Source organism: Pleurodeles waltl, chromosome 1_2, assembly GCF_031143425.1.
Source record: "Pleurodeles waltl isolate 20211129_DDA chromosome 1_2, aPleWal1.hap1.20221129, whole genome shotgun sequence".
In the NCBI taxonomy this organism is placed as follows: domain Eukaryota; kingdom Metazoa; phylum Chordata; class Amphibia; order Caudata; family Salamandridae; genus Pleurodeles; species Pleurodeles waltl.
Genome location: NC_090437.1, coordinates 1332324270 through 1332346876, shown reverse-complemented (window position 1 = coordinate 1332346876; position 22607 = coordinate 1332324270).

Below are 22607 nucleotides of genomic sequence, written 5' to 3'. Positions count from 1 at the left end.
CTACCACGAGGAGCCCCCCCTTGCCTGCCTGCTTCGCTGAAGGGACCCCTGGGTCTCCCATTGAAACCTATTGCAAACCCAACACCTGTTTGCACTCTGCACCCGGCCGCCCCGTGCCGCTGAGGGTGTACTTTTTGTGCTGACTCGTGTCCCCCCTGGTGCCCTGCAAAACCCCCCTGGTCTGCCCTCCGAAGACGCGGGTACCTACCTGCTGGCAGACTGGAACCGGGGCACCCCCTTCTCCATTGAAGCCTATATGTTTTGGGCACCACTTTGACCTCTGCACCTGACCGGCCCTGAGCTGCTGGTGTGGTAACTTTGGGGTTGCCCTGAATCCCCAACGGTGGGCTACCTTGGACCCAACTTTGAACCCTGTAGGTGGTTTACTTACCTGCAAAACTAACAAACACTTACCTCCCCCAGGAACTGTTGAAAATTGCAGTGTCTAGTTTTAAAATAGCTTATTGCCATTTTTGTGAAAACTGTACATGCTATTTTGATGATTCAAAGTTCCTAAGTTACCTACGTGAAATACCTTTCATTTGAAGTATTACTTGTAAATCTTAAACCTGTGGTTCTTAAAATAAACTAAGAAAATATATTTTTCTATACAAAAAACTATTGGCCTGGAGTTGTCTTTGAGTGTGCGTTCCTCATTTATTGCCTGTTTGTGTACAACAAATGCTTAACACTACCCTCTGGTAAGCCTACTGCTCAACCACACTATCACAAAATAGAGCATTAGAATTATCTCTTTTTGCCACTATGTTCCCTCTAAGGGGAACCCTTGGACTCTGTGCATGCTATTTCTTACTTTGAAATAGTACACATAGAGCCAACTTCCTACAGGCACTAAATGGCTAAGGCAAGAAAATGCCAAATTTGTAAAAGTGGCATTTTCAGAATTGCATTTTAAAATCCGACTTTATCAAAAAAGAGGATTTTTCATTACAGTTCGAGATATCAAACATGATCTGTTAACCTGTTTCCATTTGGAAGATATTCTTGCAAATAAAGTAGCTCTGATGTTATTGTATGGGGGAGCCAGGCCTTACAATAGTAAAATATGAATTTAGGAGTTTTTCACTATAAGGGTACATGTCCTACTTTTTAAATACATTACAACCTGACTCGTGGGCAGTTTAGGGCCTACCCTAGGGGTGCATTATATGTATTAAAAAGGATGGTTTGGGCCCGACAAAAGGTTTACTTTGCCATCTCAAACTGGCAGTTTAAAACTGCACACACAGCCTGCAACGGGGAGTCTGAGACATAATTAAAGGGCTACTGAAGTGGAGGGCACACTCAGTACTGCAGGTCCACTAATAGTGTTTCATTAACAGCCCTATGTACATATAGAACCACTTTACCCAGAACTTTTAAGTAAATTAAATGCTGCAGGTGGGGATAAGCCAATGATGCCAAGGAGTGAGCACAAACACTTTAGCTCAGGTTAGCAGTGTTAAGGTGCAAAGAGTCCTACGGCCAACAAAAACTAGGTCAGAAAAATATGGAGGAGTGTAGGGGAAGACCACCGTAAGGCTGGCAGGTCTAACTTCGGGGGATTAATTAGCATAAGCAGTGTGCACAGGTGTCATATGGCATCACGGGAAGTGATGTCACAGTGCCATTTTAAGGATTTGGGGGGCCCTTGGCAGTACATATTTTATGGGCCCCCGTATGGAACTATTTTGAAATTTTGTTTACGCATTCCATGCTAATTCAAGCCTGCATGATGCCAAACAGTTCTAAACAACATGTTAAACTTTAACAGGGTCACACAAAAACAGCAGTACTATGTCTTGCCAGGATCTTAGAAATCGTTCAGATGACACTGGGTAGAGAGACAGGGTCAGAGGTGGAGGGAGGTAAAGGGGACACATGTTTAAATGGAGGAATAGAGCAGCCATTGGTCAATTGAGAAGGACTTCATTTCCCAGGAGCCCCTTGGAAGGTGGGGGTCCTGGCCACTTGACCTATCCCTTAAAAGGTCTGGGGGCAGGAAGTGATGCCACCGTCCTCAGTGATCCCTCTTTTTACAGGGAAGGTGCCCCCTCTATAAAACCAAAGACACTAGAAAGAATCTCTCTGGCTACTGCCTAATTACGCTGCTAGAAGTTGTTAGTTAACCACATGGAAAGTTTCTGCTCTAGGAGTTGGAAAACTGGTTAAAGGCTAAACATATTCTCCCTGTTTTCAAAGAGGTTTCAGACCCAACATAGCAGATTGGATAACAACATGACACTTTCTGTTCTGGCCCAGTGTGCATTTAGTTGTAATGGACCTAAGCTGCTCAGCAGCTTTTGACACGATTGACTGGCAGATGCTGTGGAAAAAGCAGGCATCATGGGGCATTCTCCCTGGTGTACTTCCAGCCAACATGTCACTGTATTCAGACACCTGGGTAGGTGTGAAAGTCAGAGAAGGGCTCAAACCTAGTGTATCAAAGAAACTCTACTCTAATAGGGGCTTTAAGCAGGGATGTGTTCTTGCCCCTCTCCTCCTACGTCTTTGTACTGCGAATATCGGTGTATTCCTAGGAAAACCTAGATCATCCCCCCAAAGACCCATAACAAGCACTTCCACATTTTACAGTATGCAGACAGCATTGTCACCTTAGGCCACCCATAACTGAACTAGATAACTACAGCTGCGAAACTGACTCAATCTAAATCAAACGTTATGATTTCTGGGAAATATCTACAAAAAGATTGAAAAATTGTTCCATTTTGGTCTTTCCAGCTTGAGATACCCCACGTGCTACAAATACTTGGGCATTTGGCTCACAGACAAAGGCACACCAAGATGCAGTTATCAAAGATGAAACACGGAGGTACCACACTAACACATGCCCTCTGCAGGCTCAATGGAAATCTTCACAGTCCTTCAGCAAGTGTGCTTCTTTTAATAACAGATTTTATGTGGGATTTTATGTAAGATTTTAATTAATTGAATCAAACATAGTAAATTATGTACTTACTTGCAGGGAATCTGCTTTTTTCCCCTTCCACACTTTTGAGCTCGTCTGTGATAGTAACCCAAGCTCAGTCAAGGTGAAGGCTGAAATCTCACCGAGTGACGTCACATGAAGTGACGTCACCATCCTAAGTGGTTCTTCTTTTTTACAATGTCCTATTTTTCCCTTCCCCGGTTTTCATTGCCTCCTATTAGCATTTGATATGTAAGTGAAAGGAGAATGTGTGAGGCAAAGAAAGGGATGAAGGGGATGAAAACGTGGGGGTGCGATGGACCTGTGAGAAGAAGGAGGCTCAAGATAGAGGTGTGGCAGAGAAAGGATAGTGGTGGAGACTGAGGAGGGTGGGGAGGATTCTTTCTTGGAGGGAATTATAGGTTGATGCTTCGGGCCCTCCCCAGGAAATGCCATATTACCAATGTGAGTAGCCAGAGTGGCACCATTACTGCAGGGAGTGGCACCTCTCTAAGCATGGCAGCAATCCCTCACCTTGCCCTTGGATCTGGAGAGAGATGTAAAAGTAAGAGATAAGAACATGTGTTTGAGATTAAAAGAGAGGAGATAAGGGAAGGAAGGTGAAAGGACTATGACTGACAGCCAGGCGATGAGGGAAAGGTTGTGCACAGAGGAGTGCCAAAAGTGACGGTGAAAAGAGAAATGAAGTTGAAACAAGAGGAATAGAGAACCAACGTGGAGGAGAGAAACACAGAAATGAGACTCGAGGAGGAGAACAAGAGTGGGAGAGTCAGGGACAGCCAGGAAGAGGGAGAGGGAATGACCAGCAGAAGGAGACAGAGATAGATGTTGTCCAGAAATGGTCCTCCTGGGCAATACTCCCTCCAGCCCCTTTCACACACTGAGCAGGGAAAATCTCAGGAAGGCCTGATAAAGGACTCCATCCTGCAGTGTTTCTTTGAAAACTGTACATTTGTGTGCTTCTCTGTCCCTGACATCCCTGGGGCTGCTGTACATCTCTTCTGAGACACATTGATGTGTGTGTGATCATAGGTCAGGTGTGTGGTACCTTGACAAAACTGACTGACAATCCAGTACTGGCATCCCAGGTGAGGTATATTATTAATATTCTGACCCGCAACATGCACCGCTATCCCTGCAGTGAAAGATCCACAGGCGTGACCCTGTGGTGTTGTAAGGCCCCCCCCTCTCTAAGAACTAAAGTCCAGGTTGCCACCAAGCGGATAAGCTGAATCACACCAAAGGTTGACTAGTTCTGTCCTATCACTCTATCACTATTCCCCTTTGCTTCTTCCTTTCTCTCCCCTTCATGCCACAGCACTATCTTCATGCTGGGAAATATTTCTCCATCACTTACAGAGGCTCACTTAGCAATGACAACATGCGAACAGTGTGACGTGCTTCTATAGACTGTCGTTGTAAGACACACAAACATACCTAAACACTCAGGGCCTGATTCACAAAGGTAAACACACTCTTTTGTGTATGTTGATTGTTTGTTATTCACAAAGGGATTTACGTGTAGTATCTTTACGAGTGCAGACTTTTGTGTATATTGACGATTGCTATTCACAAAGGGATTTACGAGTAGAATCTTTACGAGTGCAGACTTTTGTGTATGTTGATAATTGTTTGTTATTCACAAAGAGGTTTACGAGTAGTATCTTTACGAGTGCTGACTTTTGTGTATGTTGACGATTGTTTGCTATTCACAAAGGGATTTACGAGTAGTATCTTTATGAGCGCGAACTTTTGTGTATGTTGACGATTGTTTGCTATTCATAAAGGGATTTACGAGTAGTATCTTTACGAGTGCAAACTTTTGTGTATGTTGACGATTGTTTGCTATTCACAAAGGGATTTACGAGTAGTATCTTTATGAGTGCGAACTTTTGTGATTGTTGATGATTGTTTGCTATTCACAAAGGGATTTACGTGTAGTATCTTTATGAGTGCGGACTTTTGTGATTGTTGTCAATTGTTTGCTATTCACAAAGGGATTTACGAGTAGTATCTTTACGAGTGCAAACTTTTGTGTATGTTGATGATTGTTTGCTATTCAGAAAGGGATTTACAAGTAGTATCTTTACGAGTGCAGAGTTTCCACACATAAAAAGATCATAAAGTCTTTATTCTGTGTGAAGACTCTGCACTCGTAAAGATACTACTTGTAACATACCTTTGCGAATAGCAAACAATCACAAAATTTCACAAAAGTGTAAGTTCACATTGTGAATCAGCCCCTTAGTATTTTGTTCCTGCTCTGGGTGTGATAGAAGCTTGCACTTCTTCTCTTGCGGCCGAGACCCAACGAGTACCTATTGTTTATCGTATGGAAACTTACACCGGTCCCTTTCATGCTTTGCATGCTGTGTCTTAATGAAATATGATGTAAAGCTTTCCTTTAAATAAAGACAAAGGGATTAGCATTTTCAAAGGACATTTCGATACATAATGTAAAGATTGAACTTGCACACAACGTGAATAAAGTTTGCTTATTTTGTCTTGCACATCAAACAAGCAGTAACAACTTTTCAAGTGGAATACAGCATTTTATTATAGGTTTTGCCAGAGGCCTCGTGCCAGTCAGTCACTCTTTATTCAGCTGTGTGGCTACAAAAGACAGACATACAAATGAAACACAAAACATTAAATGATATACAAATAAGTGCCATTTGTGACACCTTCAGCCAGCACTGGCCTTTTAGCTACCATGACTCTGTATGCCATGCTCTATGAGGCCATAGAAGCAGTGTTAAAGAAGGAATACAATCCCCAGAATGCACCAGGATAGTGTCTGAAAATTTGAGGGGCTGGAGGTTTCTCGAAACCACATCCAGAAGTATAAAAAGCAAACAATAAAAAATAAAATTGTACCTGTGTGCCTTTGTTTCCCCCCTCACAGCACTGCAATACATACATTTAAAAGCTTGTAAAACCTTTAAAAATATGCCAGAACCGTGAAAATCGTTCATGAAAACAACGCAAGTGCCTGTCCAACCTGCACTTGTTTCAGTAAGAGAAAAATCTGCCCCCCACCCCCAAAAAAAAATACTCAAATGATTTTGAGGAGAACAAGTAACTGTATACCAGGGTAAGTCTCTGCTGACAGGCGCATCATCACACTCCTTCGAAACAAAGGGAGGGCAAATTTATGAGCCCCTTGCGCAGAAATTGCATCACTTTTTGTGACGCATTGGTGGCCAAACCTTGAAAGCATGTCTATGAGGCCATGGCTTTAAATGCCCTCATAGTTATGGGGTAAGGTCTTGATCTCTACCAGAGAGACGTTCCATGGCCGTTGCGATGGGTGTTCCTACGCAACGACCATGGATTTTGATGCATTACCAGATTTATAAGGACTTGTAAACCTGGGGATGTGCAGAAACCTAAGCGAAAGGGGCAGGGAGTGGCTGTAAATGCATTAAACAGGCTCGAGCTGGCTTTCGGATTAGGCTGCCTCAGAATTCTGTACTCGAACATTTAATTGCAGCAGCCAAGTGTTTCAGAGTATATTCACTGAAGAAAAACAAAGGTTACAGGGGCGCTGGAGTTAGGTTCTGAATTTACTCATACAAAACCTTAGAAATTCAGCAATTATAGTTAGGTATTTCAAGCAACTATAACTCTCTCCCCAAGGTAACTATAGCTTGCACCCCCGCCATGCACAGTTTTTTCTTCATTAATTTGATTGCTAATGCTTCATTTATACTTTTAATAACATCATCGAAGTTGTCATGAGTGCTGTAATATCTGGGGTAATTAGCAGTGGATGGCGAGACCGCAAGTTATAGTTACATTAAGCAGTGAGTTATAGTTACTTAAAATAACTCTAACTATAACTGCAGAATTCCTAAGGTATTGTACAGGTAAATTCAGAACCAAACAATAACATCCCTGTAACCATTGCTTTTTTCAGTGAATTTCTATGTTTTTTAAATTCTATTTCCTAATTATAACGTCCCTGTAACCTTTGTTTTTTTCAGTGAATTTCTATGTTTTTTAAATTCTATTTCCTTACTATAACGTCCTTGTAACCTTTGTTTTTTTCAGTGAATTTCTATGTTTTTTTTAATTGTAAAGTAATTATAATTATTATAATCACCAAATGGCCGCATGCCAAATCGCGCGCTCTTGCTGCCGGTGCCGATGGAGGAGTTTGCGGCCAAAACTCTCATAAAATTCTTCAGCAAAATTAACCATTGCACTCCAGGAAGTCCTTATATCAGCTTTTTATTGTTGTTTCATAGAACAGTGCTCCCACCACCCAACGCGTTTCGACCTCAAGCAGGTCTTGATCACAGGTAGCCATTGTCTCCATCCACCACACTTGTATAGTCCCTTTTAATTACCTAATTTGTTGCATTGTGGGACATGTAGTTTTTTAACATTACCCTGCCATCTATAACTTTCCTTTTTACCCGTTTATTTGTAACTTTTCATAATACATCCCTCATATAACATTTTCCTAAGATCTTTCAGGTCTCAATCTGTTAAACCATTGTATTTTTCATTATTATTTAGTTCTGTATTTATATTGTATATCATTTATTTATGAGATTGATTTTCTATTATTCATAATTAATATTTCTGCATGGCATATTATTAGGACACAACAAGATGAAAGTAAAATCAAACCTCAATTATAATTGTATGGACCAATGTCTATTAGCATTGATACCTTGTCCTGCTATAATCATCCTTGGTCTCTTGTACCATCAATATTACATCAAAGCAATTTTTCTCTTTTTTATATGTCCTTCATTTTCATTATACAGTCCTAATTACACTTAATACAGCATGTTTCTATACAACTGTGAGAGTGGACGACAATGTTGTTCCCATATATACCCAATGTGAATCAAAAAAAGTGATTTTCATTCTTATAGGCACTAATATTTACAATCTATACATGTTGTTTCCTGTTTCTTTATCATTTAATCAAAGTTCATTTGTGTATATCTATAAGAAATTGTTGAACATTTTTCCCAATTACTTCTTTCTTATTTGTTATCCACTTATTTCCTCATAAGTGTACAAAACGTTCTTCATCAGTATTCAACCCAAATGGAATCTTGGTCTTTAATTTAATAATATAGCTGGATTCCAGACAACGTAATTTCAGTGTTCTATTGCTCCCTCTTTCGTTTTTGGGGACATGCGCTATTCCAAAATAGCGCATCGTCTTCCAATGTTTTTCATGGCACTGTCTATGGTGTTTTACTATTGCATAACTTAAGTAACTGTTGTTGACAGCTCTAATATGTTCTAATATTCGTTTCTTCAATTTACAAATTGTGCTGCCTACATATTTCAAGCCACACACACATTTCAATACATATACCACATAAGTTGTCTCACAAGTTATTTTTTGATTGATCTTCAAAGTGTGTCCCATAGTGTCTTTTACTACTTTTCTATTTTTGCCAATTTGACAGGCTTTGCACTTCAAACATTTGAAAAATCCTGTGTTCTCTTTCTTTAACCAAGTTTGTGGTACTTGTTCAACAAAATTACTTTTCACAAGTTGATCTTTTATATACGGTGCTTTCTTGTAAGTAATCTTTGGTCCTGTTCCTACCAAGGGTCCAATATCTGAGTCTTTATATAGTAAATTCTAATGTCTCTTCAAAATCTTTGAGATCTGATTATGTTCTTTGTTGTATGTCATTATCATTCTGAAATCATGATCATCCCTAATCTGCAAGTTTTTTGATGCTTTCTTTATAAAGGTATGTTCTCTGCATGTTTTTGTGCTTTCACCATACACATTCTGATATGGTGTTTATTGTGTCCTATTCTTGTAAACAGATTTTTCACTTCCTCACATTGTTCTAGCATCTTCTGAGCAGTTTCATCTTACTCTCAAGAATTCACCATAGGGTATACTTTTCAATAGGCTTTGTGGATAAAAGCTTGTGCCACGTAGAAGGCTATTTGTTGATGTAGGTGTTCGATACATGGTTGTCTGTAGTGTTTGATTATGCACATAGACTTTGATATCCAAAAATTCTATCTCTTCCTATTGGTTTTATATGTGAATTTCAAACCAACTTCATTAGTATTCAAGATCTCAAAAAATTCCTGAAATTCCCTCTCTGCTCCCTTCCAAATAATGAACAAATCATCAATAAATCTCAACCATAATGGTACTTTTTCCATTATTGGTTATTATCCTCTCTCCAAGCCACTTCCCTCTCCCACCAGCCCATGGTGAGGTTGACGTAGCTTGGAGAGAAGGAAACTCCCATAGCTGTCCCTTGTGTTTGCAAAAAGAGCTCATGATTAAACATAAAAATATTATTGGTTAAACACATTTCAATCATAGTTAACAGTATCTTTGAATGTTGTGATTCTTGAATATTCCGCTGTCTCAGAAAATACTCAATGGCCTTAAGACCCACTTCATGTCTAATAGATGTAAACGAAGATACCCCATCCACTGTTACCAGCAAATATTCCTCCTGCCAGGTAATGTCTGTGAGTATTCTTTAAAAATCACCTGTGTCCTTAATGTAAGAACTCAAAGTCGGAACCAAGGATGCCAAATAATAATCAACGTAAGATGACATATTTTCACATAAAGCACCACAACTTGAAATAATCGGTCTACCTGGTGGATTTTTTAATGTTTTATGTATCTTGGGTAAAAAAGTAAATTGTGGGAATAACAGGGCATTCATTATATAAGAAATTATATTGAGACAATGACTACCTGTGATCAAGACCTGCTTGAGGTCGAAACGCGTTGGGTGGTGGAAGCACTGTTCTATGAAACAACAATAAAAAGCTGATATAAGGTCTTCCTGGAGTGCGATGGTTAATTTTAATTATAATTATTACTATACATTAATCGAACACAGCAGCGCACAGCATTAAATGGTGCGCGGTGGGTGTTAACTGCAGGGCCTGCCTCTCTGGGAGTGAGAATAGGTGTGAGAGGGTGTCTCTGGGTGTGAGAGTGGGTGTGACAGTATCTGCCTGGTTGTGAGAGTGGGTGTGAGAGTGTTTCTGTGAGTGGGTGTGTGTGTCTGTGTGGGTCTGTGGGTGAGAGTTTGAGAGTCTGAGTGGGTGTGTGAGTGAGTCTTTGAGTGGGTCTTTGTGTGAGTACGTGAGACTCTGAGTGGGTCTTTGAGTGGGTGTGTAAGTCTTTGAGTAGGTCTGTGTACGTGAGTCTCTGAGTGGGTCTTTGAGTGGGTGTGTAAGTCGTTGAGTAGGTCTGTGAGTGGGTGCGTGAGTCTCTGAGTGGGTCTGTGAGTGGGTGCATGGATTTCTGAGTAGGTCTGTGAGTGGATACATGAGTCTCTAAGTGCATCTGTGAGTGAGTGCATGAGTTTCTGAGTGGTTCTTTGAGTGAGTGCATGAGTCTCTGAGTGCATCTGTGAGTGTGTGCATGAGTTTCTGAGTGGGTCTGTGAATGAGTGCATGAGTCTCTGAGTGGGTCTTTGAGTGCGAGCGTGAGCCTGAGTGGGTCTGTGATTGTCTGTGTGGGTATGTCCGTAGCTGTGTGAGTGACTCGGCCAGAAAGGAACTACATGTTAGAAATGGGGTTTCTGGTTGGCTAGGGTATGCACCTCAGCCAGGCAAAACTTACCCACTCTAGTCAGGGCAAGGGAGTTACACATCCAAGATAACCCCTGCTCACCCCCTTGGTAGCTTGGCACGAGCAGTCAGGCTTAACCCGGAGGCAATGTGTAAAGCGTTTGCACAACACACACAACACATGTGACGCAATATCCCCACCACAAAGGAAACACAACACCAGATTATATGAAAATATACTGTATTGTACACAACGCAATTATCAGACCAAATATCACATATCAGTACTATCCTGCTACCTTAGCAGTTGTCAGAACGTTACACATTAGTTACTCTGCAAAATAGCAGTAGTCACACATAACACACAGGTTACTCAGTATTCTGCAACATAAGCAGTAGTCAGGAAACACATTATCACATTAGAACACTTGTCATAAGAATATCATTAAACGCACATAGTAGGAACATTAGAAAACCTATGGCAAGTTAGGGAAACATATTAGCAAGTCATGCCCTTAAAAGGAACATTTGCCCTTATATGTAAAAACATCAGCACACAGCAATATATCAATCCACTTAAGTCTGTAGGAAGAACTTCTGAGGTATATTGTCCCTGCAAACAGTACCTGAGTTGATGAAGGCACCTCTAGTCCCTAAGAGACGAACAATGGGGTCCCCGGCACTCCTCTGCGCAAAACGGGGGCCTCTGGCATCCCTTGAGGAGAGGAGGGTGGCACGCACCTCCCCTGTACCATGGACGGGCCCCTCTGGGGACCGTGATAACTGGGGGCCCCTTAGGCCTCCACCGGCCCTCTCGAGGGGGGCCCAGGTCAGGGAAATCTTTAAGGGAGGAGGGAAGCGCTACGCACCCCCTTCAAATTGAAAACGGGCCCCTCCAGGTACCCGCAAACTCCTGGGGTCTACCTGGGCCTCCACCGACCCTTTCCAGGGTGGAGACCACCAAACAGTGCCACTGGCCCACGAGGGGGGCCCAAAAGAGATCCTGTGGCGCGGGCGAGCATCCGATGAGGCTGCAGCCCCGCCCGCACGCTCCAGGAGAGCCCTCCGGGGCTTGAGCAGGTGAGGGAGAGGCGTCCTCCTCTCCCTCCTGCTCCGATGACACTCTGGCCCAAGACCATGCCAGCCGGTGCCCCGGGGGCGCTCCTCAGAGCAATCTCTACCCCGGGGGCACAACTAGGAGCACGCTTGCTCCGGATTCTTCAGCAGACAGTTTTCTGGTGCCCCGGGGGCACAAAGGGCAGCGCGACTCCGGTGCTGCCTGAAGCACGGCCCGGGTCGCAGCGGTGAGGCCCCCACAGCACAAGAAAGCGGTTTTCCAGCGCGATTAGATGAAAGGAAGCAGCGCTTTCCCTGGCAGAGCGCCAAATTCGTTATAGTTACAGCGCTTTCCAAAGCACTAAATCGGCCCCCTCTTGAAGCACTCCTCGAGCTTCCTACTGTTGCAGGGGTCAGGGGCCACAGCACCCTGCCCCTGGGGAGCAGCAACTAAGAAACAGGCCCACAGGAGAAGGGGCCCAGCACAGGCCAGCACATAGAGGATGCAAGCCGTCCTTTCAGTGACCAAGCAGGTCACAGGTCAGCACAGCAGCAGCAGTCCATGGCGGTTCCTGGTGAGTCCTTTCAGCCTTTGGGGTCCAGTTCCAAGATGATTCCAAGAGTCTCCAAATTGTGGGGGAAATTCCCCTGTACTTATAGTCAGTTTTTGCAGTGTTTTACAATGGTAGGGAGAGGAGGTTCCAGCCAGTTACAACTGGTTCTGGAAGCGCCCCCTCTCTCCTTTCAGCACAGGCTCCAAACAACAGTGGGGGGTTAACAACCCTATTGTGTGAGGTCAGGGCACAACCTTTACAAATGTAGGTGTGCCCCTCCTCTCCCTTCTCTCAGCCCAGGAAGACTATTCAGTATGCAGATGCACCTCTGTGACACCTCCACCCTCCCTGTGTACAGGCTGTCTGAAAAGTATTCACAAAGCCCCAACTGTCACTCTGCCCAGACGTGGATTGGAGTCAAACTGCAAAACACCAGAGTCATAAGCACAGATAAATGCGTACTTTCTAGAAGTGGCATTTCTGTGATAGTAATACAAAATACACCCACACCAGTAAGCAGTATTTATTATCACCATCACAACCATACCAAACACGCCTACGCTACCCCTCATAAATCAGACAATACCGTTTACACATAAGGCAGGGCATTTCTAATTCAATCCTATGAGAAGGCAGCACTCACAGCAGTGAGACACCAAGTTAGGCTGTTTGTCACTACTAGGACAGGCCATGCAATATGGCACATGTCCTGCCTTTCTACATACATGGCACGCTGCCCATAGGGCTAGCTACGGCGTACCTTAGGGGTGACTTACATGTAGTAAAAGGGGAGTTCTGGGCCTGGCAAGGAAATTTAGATGCCAGGTTACTGTGGCAGAAAACTGCGCACACAGGTCCTGCGCTAGCAGGCCTGAGACAGGTTTGAAAGTCTACTTCAGTGGGTGGCGCAAGCAGCGCTGCAGGCCCACTAGTAGTATTTAATTTACAGGCCTTGGGTATAGAGATACCACTGTACAAGGGACTTATAGGTAAATTAAATATGCCAATTAGGTATAAGCCAATCATACCAACTTTAGATGGGAGAGCACCTGCACTTTAGCACTGGTCAGCAGTGATAAAGTGCTCAGAGTCCTAGAGCCAACAGCGAGAGGTCAGAAAAACCAGGAGGAAGGAGGCAAAAAGAATGGGGATGACCCTGCGTAAGGCAAAAAGTCCAACACTACCCCTGCCCTTTTATCCAACAAGAGCCCACAGTTTTGTACAAAATGTCTACCCAACTGAAATACTTTCTACTGGTTAGTTAATAAGTGCTACTTCATTGGGTAAATGTCCAGTGTGTATTCTACACTACAGCTGCATAACGGACCACAAGGAAATGTCTCCAGATAACCTTGTGTGCGTTTAGAAATGGGAAAGTTCGCTTGTGCGTCTTTCTCCAGAATTCTGTGATAACATGAATCCTGCTATGGAGAGGCCAACAAGACTACAAAGACATAAATCTGAACCAAACCAAGGTCCTTTCTCTTATTTATTTGAGATAAGTGTGTCTTTGTTTTGTGCAGAAGTCCTAGTATTCCTCATCATCAAGAACGTTCCATCAAAATCAGCCGGAAACACACTGGGGGCCCTCTTTGTAAGCTATACATGATCCTGGTAAAAGGCAGGAGGACCTTTGCATTCTATTAAGGTGGACAGTGCTGGGCCAAGTGGGCAGAGCTTTTAGGTGATTTGCACATGTGCATACTTGCAGAAATTTAAAGGGAGACCTATGGACTCAAGGGGAGGGGAGCTGCACGGTCCCCCGTCTCTGAACCGATTTTGGCACCGGGGACCCCATCCCGGGGCCCAGCAATCTCTCCTTGATGCCCTCCAGGGCACCCAGTGTGCAATAAGACTGCAGGGGGAGTCTGAATGCCCCCACGGTTCCAGCCATCTCTCTGCTTCCTGTGGGGGCCGGCATTTCTCTTGCACACATGGAGTTGCTAAACATGCAGCTCCCTGTGTGAAAGAGCAACCCTTCCATCTCTTTCCCTGCCCTCAGAACTCTGTGAGCAGGAAAAGAGATAAAACCTCCACTTTCAGCAGACAAGAGCACTTTGACAGCTCTCCCCTGCTGGAACCGGAGTGTTTTGTCTGACTTTTGCGGGAGCTGTCAGAGCTCCCACCAAGTCAGAGCAAACAGCTAAGACCCGGGGTGGGCTCCCTGGGACATAGGAAGAGCTGGCCTGGGGGTGGAGGTCCCCAGGGCTCTTATTGGCTCCACGAGGGGAGCTGTGCCGCCCCCCCTCCAACCTTTAAATTAGGTGGTTGTCCCTGGGGCCAGGGGTCTGCAACAGACTCCCTCTTCATCATGTTATTTCAGCCCTGAGGAGGTGGCGGTCCCCGGGGCTGTGGGGAAGGCCGTATTGGCCTCTCCATTACAAATAAACATTTTGTACCAGGGAGATGGTGGTCCCCAGGGGTAATATGAGCCTTAGGAGTGGGGCCCAGTGTGACCCCCCAATGTCCCCGGGACCTGGCCCACCTTGTGCAAAATAAAAGATAAGGGAGGGTGACTGTCCTTTTAAAAAAAATAAAATAAAAGATTTTTCCAAGATTTAAAAATGAAATGCTTTTTAGCCCTGATGGGGTCCGTGAGGTACCATGGTGCAAGGGTGCCTGCATTGCAGGGATGATTGTTCCACCTTCCTGTGTTCCTTCCTGCACATAAACAATTATTAATGGTGTTTTCCTCTTTCTTTGTCTGCTGCTGAATGCAGCACACAAAGAAAGAGGACAAAATGGGGAGAAATAATGTCATCTCTCCCTGTTGCGCCACTTTAACGCCGCCCTGAGGTTGGTAGGAAACTGACGCATTCCCATATTTGTAAATCTTGGAATGCGTCAGATTCCATTGGATTCCATGGGTGTTGCTTGGGAACATCCACAGCAACACCCATGGAACGGCCCTTTCATGCAGTGCCATGCGTGAAAGGGGTCCATATTTACAAGACCATGAAAAGCTACGCAAGGTGGCCTTGCGTGGTCTTGTAAATATGGGCCAGCACACGGAGTCACAGAGTGTAAAAAAATAATGATGCTCCAGTGTAGCAGTGTGTCGCTAGGGCTTCATAAATGAGACCCTAAGTCTCCTAGGGAACTCACACCGGTTGGTCTGCTGAAACAATATGCCTCGAGGTCAGTCCTCTAGTCTGTCATTTTATCCGTATTCAAGAGTCATTGGTTCCCAGCATTCTAAAATCACTTCCCAAGAAAGACAACCTTTCCACAAGTAAATTATCCATTTTCAAAACTATTAGTAACTTACCACTACTTTGCAAATAACTTGATACATCCATTACTCAACAATGGCCATGTTATTTTGTCATCGGTGCAGTCTGCGTTCAGGCTTCTTCATAGGACTTAAACTGCCTTGCTGTGGTTTTTCGATGATGTTGTTTGTTTCTTTGATAAGGCCACAACAGCCCTCCTTGTTGTACTGGACCGCTCCCCGGGACTGGACACGATCGAGCCCTATATCTCTTTGTGCGTTTGTCCACCATGTCAAAGGCAGCAGGCCAGGGGGTCGAATAGTTTCAATCATTTAGCAACGAGCACACTCAACAAGTCATCCTGGGTATGTTTACCTCTGAACTCAGTATTCAATAAGACAAGCTGCTGAGATGCTCAAGAATCATTATTCTCTATATCTATCTTTGCCCTCTGTTCCTTCGGCTTCACAGGCTTCAGTTGCCATTCAGCCCTACAGTGACATGTCCTAGGTTTAGATCATGCTTTCAGCTGGCCTCATTCTGTCCAGATACGTCAAACAGGTATTAGAACATTGGAATGTTGCGAGCTCCATTGAAAACAACGGAGTGCTCCGGGCTCCTAATGGCTGGTAGAAGCCCAAAGCTCCAACATTCCAACGTTTTCGGTCACAGCTGTTGCTGTGAACGAAGGCTTCACAGAGCCCGTGGGGATTTTAATAATTTGCATACTACTCGAGTCGATTTTAATCCCCTCGGGCTCGGTAAGGCCTTTATTTTGTTTATTAGAACATTCTGTCCTCCAGTGGCAGAATGTTGTAATAGCCTTATAGACCTCCGTAGCTGGGCTATACCGACATTAAAGTCCTGCTCCCTTGTTAAAGGCGCGAGCCGACGGCAGAGCCTGCAACGGCGGGGTATAGGGCCATATTAGAACATTGGAATGTTGGGAGCTCAATTGAAGACAATGAAGTGGCTGAGGGATTGAAGACAATGAAGTGGCTGAGGGATAATAAGGCCTGGTATGTGGCCTCTGCCCTAACATTACAATATTGGTCTTTCTGTTTTTCCCTTTTTAATTTAGAACATTCTATCCTCAGTGGAATGTTCAAATAGCCTTTTGGCCCGTCTCTCTCAGGCGATATATGTTTTGTTAAAGTCCCTCTCTCTCTTTATAGGCTCACTCTTACAGATCATGCCTTGGGTTCAGGGCCTTTAACAACAGAATAGCCGGAGAAAAATGGCTTTCTTGTGGGAGGGTAAGATGTGAATGCCCACCTTCACTCCTATAGTACTATTTAGCATGAGCTTCCTGAAGTGTGATTCCAGCGATTGCTGGTTGCACACACAGGGCATTTTTAAGGCCTGGGCAAAGTCAACAATTACCCATGGACCCCACCTTTTGCAGGAGTAAAGTCTCACTCTTTCTTATTCACTTCCATCTTTTTTCCTATCTCAGCCTCTCCCAGCATTTCTCTCACTCTCTACCTATCTCTCCATTTGATTCTGTGTCACTCTCTCCCAAATCATACATCCCACTTTCTAATTGTTCATTTATCTCTATTACTGTACTGGCCTATCTTTTAGTCTTCTCATCTCCCTCCATACCTGATCCTGATAATCTATTTCTCTATTTCCAAGACAGCGCTCTAGTTTTCACTGCGCATACCTCTCTTGGGAGAGCCTCCCAGGCCATAATTCATGGACACTGTGGGCACTCATTGGTACCCTCCCAGTGTCCTTCTCTGGGCTATTAGCTGATCTATAAAGCACCCACTGTTCCAAAGTTATACTGCATATCAACAGGCTGCAATCTTTCTGCATTCTCAACTTTCCATAAATCTGTGCATTCTTGGATCCAGCCAATCACCGTTGGGGATTGGTGGTTCTGTGCCTGAATGGAACATTCTTTTGCCTGCACAGGCCCAATCAGTCGGCCATTCACTGTTCTTGCACTGTCTGCAGGGTGCCAGCACCAGCTGGGAGGACTGGGTGTCTTGGTGCCTTCTTACTGCGGTACTCTTCTTCAGGCAACCCAGTGCATGCAGATGCATGCATGTGATAGTCTGTCCAATCAGGACAGTGCTCATGCGTGGATAGCGGCAGATCTGCTTCAGCGTGGGATATACGAGCTACTGAATGATTTCATCTAAAGTCTGTGAGGTCCACTGAGGAGTGTTGGAGGTGTCTCTAATCGAGGGCACTGCTTCCTAGATAGAAAATCAAAGAACACAATCCTTCCAGAGGAATTAGGTAGAAGGACCAATGTGACAAAATGTGCAATGAACAGCAATACGTATCACACATTCAGGCAAACTCCCATTCCTGGGATCTTCATAATGGTTCAAAGGTGAACCAAAACATATATGTCCAATAACCTAAAAATGTATTGGGAAGAATGTGAGGTTCCTAAGAAAGTTGGTGTAAGAAATTGGGTTATTGGTTGAGGGGATGATAAACTTCTCAAGCAACAACCCTAGTCCTTGTCAGGATGAACCACAAAAGTCACTAAATTAATCTGTACCTAATCCTCTGGTAGGTTGGTACAAAAGCAGCCAGACTTAAATTAGGCACTGTGCTAAATATTTATGCAGCACACAAACAGTAATAAATCGAAAACACAACACAAGAAAACCAGTTTAGAAAAAAATAGGGTACATTTTGATAAACCAAATGAGACCAAAACAGCAAGCTGCGTCCCGTCTCCAGCCGGAGGACCCCCTGCAAGCTGGTAAGTCGGGTTCTCTGACAGGAGAGGGGGTGGTGGGTGTTGTGTGCGTGTGTGGAGGTGTTGTGTGTGTGGGGGGATGTGTGTATGTTTTGGTATGCGTGCATGCGGGTGTGAGTAGCATTGAATGAGTGTGTGAATGACTGAATGTGAGTGTTGGTGTATGTTGTGTGTTGTGAATGTGTGTGTGTGACAAAGTATGTTGGTGTGTGTTGCGGTGTGTGGGTATGTATGTGTGCATGCATGGGTGGATGTGGGTATGCGTGTGTGCATGTGTGTGTATAGGTGCGCGTATGGGTGTGTAAATGTGCGGGGAAGACCCCTATCAGTCCCAGGGAAGTGATTCCCTGGCACTGATAGTGACGTCGGGTCGTATTCCCGAGGGTGGGATTGTGACGGCCGCCCGGTTAGAGACCGAAGTCTCCAGCCCAGCGGCCATTACCACCCTGGCGGTTGTGTGTTAAAGTGCCTGTCTGTAATGGCGGATTTAGCTGTGGTCATAATCTCTCTTTATTTTACCACCGGCCTGTTGGCGGTATTAACGCCGCTTTAACACCGACAGCCAGGGTCATAATGAGGGCCTATATTCTGAAAAGAAAACATTGCACATTGAAACTAATACAGTGTGCACTGAAATGAACATTAAACATGTTGCAATGAATTTGAATTGTGTCGAAATGAATATTACCAAGATGGCAATGAATATGAGACACACAGAAATGAATAGGAGATGATTGACAATTAATATGGCTTGTGTTGAAATTAATGTATTCCCATTGAATTGAAGTTGACATGCCTTCAAATGAGTATGACCAAAGCTGAAATTCACATGGCATTTGTTAAAGTGAATATGGCGCACCTTGAAATTATTATGACACATATTCAAATTAATATGATATGTGTTAAAATTGATAACTTGCATCTTAAAATTAATATGGCAAGTATTCATATGAATATGACATCCATTGAAATAAATTTAACATTGTTTGAAAGGAATATAACACATGTTAAACTGAATATGATATGAGCTGAAATAAATATGACCTTCATTGAAATGAATTTGACATGTTTTAAAATGAATACGAGTAACGTTAAAATGATATGACATTTATCACAATGAATATGGCTTGCAGTGAAAGTGATATGATATACATTGACATGATTATGATATATATTGCAATATATATGATTCATGTTAAAATTAAGATGTGTTAATACGAATGAAGCATCCATTGAAAGGAATATGACATGCTAAGATGAATATGACATGCATTGAAACAAATATGAGCTCCACCGATATGAATTCAACATGTCTTAAACTGAATATGACCAATGCTGAAATGAAAATGAAACTTGTCAAAATGAATATGCCTTGAAATTGATATGATACACAGCAAGATAAATATTGCATATATTGAAATTAATATGACCTATGTTGAAATGGATATGACCCATGTTGAAATTATTATGACAGGTGTTAAGATGAATACGAAATCCACTGAAATGAATGACATTCATAGAAAGGAATATGACACATGTTAAGATGAATATGAGCCACTTTGAAATGAATATGACACCTGGTAAAATTAATATGGCCCATATCAAAAGTAATATGACGTTCTGTAATATGAATATGACACTTTTTGAAATGAATATGAAACTGTGAGATCAATGTTGCATGCTTTGAAATGAATTAAGCACATATCGAAATGAACACAAGCCATGTTTAAATGAATATGACAGCTGTTTAAATGAATATGGCTTGCTCTGAACTTATGGCGATTTGCTTTAAAATTAATATTATATATTGAAATTAATGTTACATATTCTCTAAGGGTATCATATGAACTAAAATGAACTAAAATGAATTAGCTAAAATTAGTATACCACACATATAACAGAATATAAAACAAGGATCCAGCCTTTAACACGCATCCATTACATGCATCCATTTACAACAAAGGTAAGTATTTCCACATTTATCACACAGTACTTTATCACACATGTAAGTATTTTTTTTAAATAGCATAGATTTTTATGTGCGTGTACAGGTAAAGGGAGGTGTTAGAAATGGGGTCTCTAGTTGGCAGTAGTTTGCACCCTGTTTAAGTATGGACCCGCACTCTAGTCAGGGTAAGGGAGTCACATAGCTAGGTTAACCCCTGCTCACAGCCTTGTTCGCTTGGCACGAGCAGTCAGGCTTACCTCAGAGACAATTTGTAAAGTATTTGTACAGGCACACACATTAACACAGTGAAAATACCACAAAAGTACTCCACAGCAGTTGGACAAACAAGACCAAAACGAAAAAAATCCAACACACACAAGCAAAGACAAATTTTCAAAGATTAAAGGCCTCATTACGAGTTTGGCGGTTTGTGTACCACCATGGCGGCGGTCCGATCACCATCTGCTTGGCGGCGGACCACAATGTTACGATGCTGGCAGTCCCATAGGGCCAGCACCACCAGGCAGCGCAGGCCACCGCAGTGGCGGGGCAGGCCAAACAGGCCGACGGAGCCAGTGTTTCCGACAAAACATTATGAGGTTGCCTACTGCCAGCATGACCGTGGCAGTCCAACCACCACATCCCAGCAGGTGGAAACGGAAATCATAAAGGAAGCAACTCACCTGCAGGCAGTGTTACATGACCTGTGCCGCCATGGAGCCCATCACACACACGTCCTGCCGCAGGTGCTGCTCATCGATGGACCCACACAGCACCCACATTGCAACACAATGGGATGCACAATAGGCTGTGAAACAAATATCCAAAGCTCACAATGTAAACAATACCTGCACAATAGGGATGGCGGCATCAGGAGCATTCATGGACACATTTTACTTTGCACATGCTCCTAAAACAGCATTTGCATAGGAACTGGCCCTTCATGTATCTCAGGGACAAACAATATTTGAGCCAAGTGACATACCTAGCTGCCAAATGTGTAAGTGCAAGTCAAGAAAGCACATACAACTGCAACAGCATGGTCCAGACATCTAGATGATGTAACTGTAAGGTACACACATCAAAATGGACACATGGTCAGTGAAATGCAAAGGAAGCTACCACAATTGAACACCCTCCATGTGTGGACAAACAAAACTTTAACTCCCACACATGAGGTGAAAGTACAATCTATATCAGGGGACAAATATACACCATACATGCTGACACTGGCCAACACAAGATAAAACTACTTACCCTAGCTAGCATAACACAATGCAATGACACCCCAATTGGATCAACACCCACATATCCATACAGTGAACATCTACCCTTGTCTTGGGCGACAAACACTTCCCACAAAGTCAGATATTAGAAACAACAGCAAATGGATCAGCAATCAGGGCGAAACACACACAACTGTAGGCATACAACACAGGTCACTCAGGAACAACATAAAGGTAGAAAAGTAATGCCAGGACAGAAGTGTACCCATCAAAACAACAGCTTTGGTTCATTCAATTAAAATGCTGAAGAGCAAACGCCACTGGGCAGCCCATATGAGTCCTTGCACATTACTGTGCCCAAGCCTGACTCCAATCACTGCCAGGGAGCCTCCACAGGAAAGGGCATCAAGTGTGCAGGAAGGCACCTCAGAGCTCATCCTTAGGTGTGGTGTAGTCAGTTTGTGAGGGACGCTTTTTCTTCAGACGTGTGGGCTTCTTCTTGTGAGGGGAGGGGTGTGGGTGCTTGCAGAGGGACAGGTGTGACAGGGGAGGACTTGGATATGGAAGGGGTGAGTTGGCTGTAGGTGGGGGCCTCTTGGCTTTGGGAGGGGGTTTTGAGGTAACAGGGTAAAGGGCAAGGTCAAAAGGAAACTCTCCTTGGGAAAACAGGTAGGGCCATCAGAAGGGGTTGGGGATTTGGAGGTTGAGGGAGTGGTTGGCTTGTCTGTGGGTGTTGATGCCTCGGGGGTGTGCGTGTGTGAGGTATGCCTGGCTTGGGTGGTGTTTTTCGAGTGCGTGAGAGTGGGCATTTGTGTATCTGGGGGATTGGGAGGTGGAGGTGCTGGGTGATGTGGGAGAGATGGATGTGTATGTGTCTGTTGGAGTGGTGTCTGTTGGCATGGTGGATGTTGTGGATGTGACTGTGTGTATTGGAGTGGTGTCTGTGGGTATGGTGGATGTGTGTGGGTGTTGGGGTGGTGTCTGTGGTTATGTTGGATGTGGTGGATGTGTCTGTGGGTGTTGTGGTGGTGTCAGGGGTGTGGTGTCTGGGGCTGTGGGTTATAAGCTTTTGTCTGGGTGTATGGTGGGTGTGATGGATGTGTCACTGGGTGTTGTGGTGGTGGCTGTGGGTATGGTGGATATGGTCTGTTGGTCAGTGGGGGTGTCTGTTGAAATGGTGGCTGATGTGGTGTCTGTGGGTGATTGTTGAGTGCCTGCATGCTGGTGTGTCTGGTAGAGTTTGTGTCGCTGTGTGCTGCTTGTGTGTGTTGAGGTTGGTGGATGCAAATGTGTCTGTGTGTTTAGGAGGGGAATAGGGAATTTGGATAGGGAAGAGGGAGGTGTTGGGAAGGAGGATTAGGGATGGATTGCTGTCATTAGTGATGAGACCAGAG